Below are 6,398 nucleotides of genomic sequence, written 5' to 3'. Positions count from 1 at the left end.
AAGCTTGGTCTGCAGGTTGGACATGAGGACATTTGTTACACTTCGTTGGATCTCCTGCACAAAGGACTTGATTGGCTGAAGAAGAAACACATATATTCCGAAGTAGTATATGAGAGAATGTAGATCTTCTGAGAAGTTTTCTGGATCTTCAGCAGGTTCAGACGTTTTCTTTAAGTTTAGACTTTTCTTATGTTTCACCGTTCTTCAGTTCATTCTGTTCAGATAGCATTCTTATTATTGCTCTGTTTGTGTCGTTTGCTTCACTTGCATGTTTTTACAGATTGAAATACGGGAGTGGACTTCTTTTAGATAGCTCCTGTAGATGGTCTACAGATGTTCAAACTGTTTTTGTGTTTGAGTTAAGCTTCTAGGTTAAGCCTTCGCTTAAATTTGGAGAAAATTGAGGTGAATTTATCAGATGTGTATAAGTTGAATGTAAGGAAAGCAGCTAAAAATACCTACAATGGTGTTGACAATGATTTTGTTAGAGAATGTTCACACATTTCACTGAAATCTAATACATTTTATTTACAAGTTTCTGAACTGATTGTGTTTATTGAGAACATTCCCACTTCACATCTCAAGTACCAAATCCATTACCCATCCCACAAAGAGCCAACAGTGAGCCAAGGCCAATACTTATCCTGAACCAGCTCTTAGCCAAACCTCAGTCTGGACTCAAGTCCCAAATAAATCCCAGCCACTATTGTCCAGCCTGTGGAAGGACCATGAGTTGAGCCATCATGGACTCTCACTAGAGAAGAGACTGCAGCGTGTCTTTTTGACAGCCCACCCAGCATTCTAAGAAAAGTTGATCTGTTTGGTTAATGATAGAAATTCTCAGTTTCCCAGCAGCTTCTGAAATTAGAGCACAGCAAATGAACAGTACAAAGGCTTTTACTGAAAGCAGTAGAATCAGCACCACAGACAGGGACTAGGTCTGTCATGTTGAGGGGTAAAGTGAAATCAAATGAACTACAGTACAATGATTCTCCTCCCCCACTGAAGGATTGACGACCATGCTGACACAGAAAACCAGCAGTGAGGCCCTGCAGCTCAGGTCACACAGACTGTCCTTAATTCATGTGTAGAAACCACTTTCAGACCTGGTTACAGTGGAGGAACTGACCCAGGAACTGACCCAGGACCTGACGTCAGGTTAAAGAAAGCACTGCTGTCACAGAGATCTCAGACAGATGAAAGTTCAGTAAGATGATGAAAAATATGAAACCCTTCAAAGCTGCAGCATCTTTGCTTTGTTGTCTGCACCACCTCCCTCACATACACACTTCTTCAAACCTGAGAGCTCACCAGCATCAAAGTTCAGAGTTGTGAGCAAAACAGGAAACCCACAATGAGGCCCTGCAGCTTAGGCCAAACCAGGCCACCTGACACTGACTGTGTTTACTGATTGATCTCAGATCTGTTCACACCTCTCTGTTCTTAAATTCGGGACTGAATTATGAACTAACTGTTCATAGAATCAGTTTAGAGTTTATAGTCTGAAATTATCAGTCTTACACTCTCACACAGCTCGGGTTCAAAGGGTCAGAAATGTCACTGTAAACAGTGATCTGCTAATATAAGGCAGGGAGTTTTACAGCAGTCCTCAGTACCTCCTAAACCACCCACAGTTTTCCTTGAGGATACGTTAACAGAAAAAAAAAACTGAATTGCCTGGATTGTTTTGGGACAAGTTTGAGAATTACTGATGGAAACACTGGGTCAGGTATCAAGTAGGCCTGAATCCTATAGTAAGTTCTCCTTCGATTTGCCTGGCTGAGCTAATTTGCTGTAGCAAGTTTCATTGAGGATCTGGTAGACACGTTAAGTCATGTGGTCTGATTTAAATATTTCCTCCTATCGTCTTCAGTGTCAATGCTTCTGAATATGATCATCTTTACTTTATGAGACATTTTTGGTTCTCACCCAGAGTCAGACAACTGAATGGAACAAAAACGTTATACTGTCTAAATCATCAGAGACCACACTGCTAAGGAGTGACCAGTCAGGAAGCATGTGATCAGCTTGCATGGCTCTCATTGGTGAGTTGTTTAAACAGCAGTATTAACCACTACAGAGTAAGGCGTAATCGAAAATAGAAATTTCCACTGACGTGGACCAATCAGATCTCAGCAAGCACATCCGCTTCAAACACCCTCACCACCATCAGCCCCCCAGCACCAGTCTCTGAGATGGAGAGATTTCATGCTGTTCTCCTCGTTCTCTTGGGTAAGTAAACTGTCCAGTATTACCCGTTCAACAGAACCTGGTTAGGAATACCTTAAACGGCTTCATCTAAAGTGTTGCTGGTGTTTCAGGTGTTCGGTTCTCCAGCACATCTGGAAGAGTCGTGGAGATAAGAGTGAGACCAGGTGACGATGTCACTCTCCACAGCGACTGTGTTTTGAAAGCTGGATTTAAATTAAAGTGGTTGAGAAAATCCTTACATGATCATCAACCACCTCTCGTCATATCAGCAGATAGTTCTGGTCGTGATTTTTCTTCACAGTACTCTGTAGTGTGGAATCAATCCAACAACACTTACGATCTGCTGGTGAAGAATGTCTCTGAATCTGACCTGGGTCTGTACTACTGTGCTCTACATCAGACAAAGGTCTGCAAGAATAGAAGTGGAGATAAGGTCAATGAAGATATTTATCAGGATGGAAACAGAACCACTTTTCTCTCTTTCCTTGGTAAGATTACTCAGTTTTACTCTCTCATTCTAGTGCTGTTGTTTTACAGTCAGCCTTGGATGCACCATGCTTTGTCTAATCTCTCAGACATGTGTTGGTCTACATAGTACATTTGGAGGTTCTTCAGTTTGAAACTGTGGAAGATTCTCTTAAAGTGCTTTGAGGAACCTTCAAGGAACATTTTCCTTCCAAAATCATTTCCAAAGTATCTTAAAAGTTTCTTCCACAGTTTTAGTGAACTTGGACATAGTATTTGGGCTTGACGTGGTCTCTGCTGTTGGGTATACTTGGTCTTGACTCTCATAGTCTTGGACTCGAAGTTAAAGCCAAAGACTGTTAGATCATTCATCAGTGCCTCAAACAGATTTGGATGCTAATTAACGTAGTTTCTTTCTCAATTATTTCAGACGTGACCGTTCCCTGTACTAGCCAACCCCAACCCACCCCCTGCCCTCCTGTCTCAGACAGTAGCATCTGCTGGAAGCTGCTGGTCAGTGTGTGTCCAGTGTGTGTTCTCCTCTCCTCACTGATCTCCTCCACCTGTGTGTACTGCATCTGCAGAACCAGAACCAAAGGTACTTTCTCTCTCTCTCTTTCTCTGATTTGAATGCATGGTAGAGTCGTAGTCACCGTAACGTGAGCCTGTCTGACTATCCTCATGTTCTTCCTAATCATAACAGCTGACTGTAGAGCAGAACAACGAGAGAACATGAAGATGAGGAAGAGTAAGGAGGTACAGCATGCATTCACACTTACTCTACAGTCTACAGCACTTTACCAGCACTTACAGTGATCTCAGTGTGCTTCATTAATATGATGCTTCTACATCTCTGTAGGCCAGAGGTGAGAATGTTTGTTACGCTACGTTGGATCTCCCAAACAGTGGACAGAAACGTCTGAAGAAGAAGAAGAACAACGTTGAGAGCTCTGATTTCAGCACTTATTCTGAGGTTAAAACTGAGAGAGTGTAGATCTTCTGAGGAGAGCATTCTTTCAGGGTTCAGAAGGTCAGCAGTGTTGAGTTTGATTTAGGTCAGGTCATTGAGATTCTTCACTGTTTTCAATGTTAGCTTCATGTCATGTCATTTGTTCTTGAGTTTTGAGATTTGAGAAGCATGTGTACTCTATCCGTATGGCGTTATCTCTTGCAGATGTTCAAACAATTAACATCTTATTTGGTAAAAGTCAGCAGTTGTAGGACCTTTGTTCTGATGGTTAATTTCTAACAAAGAGTTTTGTTCGCTAATGTTCTCACATTTGACTGAAATCTAATAAAGCTGAATCTAACTCATGAATGCTACTGTTTGAGCTGTTTGAGGAGCTGCAAAATGTTCTCACACCAAATCTCTACTACCAGGCCAACGCTTGCCCTAAACCACCTCTTAGCCCAACTGCTAACTTGGACTGGACTGGACTGGACCTCAAACTGTCACTGTGGTCCATCTCCATGATACAGGGACATAAGGCATATGGCTCTTACATACATATAGTGTCTGCAGTGGTGTCAGCACCAGAGACAGAGACTAACTAACTCTGTGGTTATGGATTGAAACCTTGTAAAAGTCATGTCATTCCACATGTTGTATGGTATGTGTGAGCTGGTCTGTTGCAGTTTTACCTTGACTCCTTCAGTAAAGAGTCCTGACAAGGAACTTCGAACAACTGCCCGAAATCTGCTTACACTACTGCTCACACTAACAGCCTTAATCTAGAACCTCCAGGGGGTACTCCAGCACCTGTAAATCAGAATGTGATTAGTTGATTCCTCTGTGACATCCCAATGATGTTAGTGGTTAATCTGATGCCTGAAGGCCTGATCTAAGATCGAAGAACCGTCTATCCTTAACTTTGAGACCTGAGTCAGTTTATTGCCTAATAAAGTGATCAAACATCTAGTTATGCATCTTACTGTTAACAGTGGTCTTGTTCTTGAGTTCATTTAGTCATCATGTTGATGACTAAACACTTTTCTGTTCTTAACTTTTAGACTGAAGTATGAGCTCTAACAGTTCCAGAGTCAGTTTAGAGTTTATATTCTGAAATGAAAGTCCTCAAGACTTCCTAGACTTGACCATCTAGATTTTGCTTTATCTCATGGGCAAATAGGTGAAATATCTGTGAGGCTCTGAGGACCAGTTTTAACGCACATGTGGACAGGTCTAGTCCTGGGGCCTTGGAGGCCTGAACCCTATAGTTAATTGACCATTAATATACCTGACTGAGCTCTTTTGATGTAGCTAGTTTTAAACATGATCTGATTTGTTGAAAAATAGTACAGTCAAGTCCTCCAGGACTGCGACATGTATTCAGGAACCAATCAGGAACCATGTGCTTTTTAGTTGTGGGTTGGCTTTTTAGCTCAATGTACGAAGGCCCTCACTGTCAAGAGTCAGCCAACCCCAACTGCTAAGATGAAGAGATTAATCTCTAGTTTTAATTTTTATTAAGAACCACATAGAGACATTGCCACATAGAGACTATGCTGGCAATATGTTGGGAAGCTCAGTAGAAGATTTGAAAGATGAGCAAGAATTTGGGCCTTCAATGAGCCTTTGGGCCTATCCTGTTCAGAGTCATTGCTTCTGGATGTAATCATCATTGCTGTATTGAACATTGTTGGTTCTCACTTAAGTCAAAGAACTGAGTGGAACAAAAAAGTTATACTGTCTAAATCAGAGACCACACTGCTAAGGAGTGACCAGTCAGGAAGCATGTGATCAGCTTGCATGGCTCTCATTGGTGAGTTGTTTAAACAGCAGTATTAACCACTACAGAGTAAGGCGTAATCGAAAATAGAAATTTCCACTGACGTGGACTAATCAGATCTCAGCAAGCACATTCGCTTCAAACACCCTCACCACCATCAGCCCCCCAGCACCAGTCTCTGAGATGGAGAGATCTAGAGCTGTTCTCCTCGCTCTCCTGGGTAAGTAAACCATCTAACTTCATCTCATGGCATATCTTGCGATATCACAAAGCTGTGAGAAGGGCTTGGTTGTGTGTGTGTCTTCGCTTCAATAGGATTTCATTTTGTGTTTCAGGTGTTTGGTTCTCCAGCACCTCTGGAAGATTTGTGAAGCTGAGAGTGAGACCTGGAGATGATATCATTCTCCCCGGCGACTGTGTTTGGACGACTGGATATAGAATAATGTGGTTCAGAAAACCCTTACATGATCATCAACCACCTCTCAATGTATCAGCAAAGGATTTGGGCCAGAATGTTCTTCCACGGTACTCCGTAGTGTGGAATATCTCCAGCCAAAGCTACAGTTTGCTGGTGAAGAATGTTACAGAATCTGATCTAGGTCTGTACTACTGCTCCCTACATAGGAAAAAGATGGTTAAGAACAAAAGTGGAGATCCAGTCTATGAAGACATCTATCAGGATGGAAACAGAGTCACACTTCTTTCTTTCCTTGGTAAGATTTTACCCTCTGATTCCCGCTGCAGTTCACAAGTCGGTCTTGAACTTGAGATCTTTTGTCTTATTGTCAGAATTGTATTGGAATTCATTCTATTTGGTAGTACCTAGTTTGAATGGACTAATAATTCAAAGATACCTCTAATCTCAGAATTTCTTTATCCTTGGACTTGTTCAGGTCTCCCAAGTATTTGTATTTGGACTTGGTCTCAAAATTCCCTTCGACTTGACCTTGACATGATCTCTACTCTCATTTAGACAGTTTTGACTACTCAGTT

This window comes from Salminus brasiliensis, chromosome 24 (assembly GCF_030463535.1).
Source record: "Salminus brasiliensis chromosome 24, fSalBra1.hap2, whole genome shotgun sequence".
In the NCBI taxonomy this organism is placed as follows: Eukaryota; Metazoa; Chordata; class Actinopteri; order Characiformes; family Bryconidae; genus Salminus; species Salminus brasiliensis.
This window is presented reverse-complemented; position numbering follows the sequence as displayed.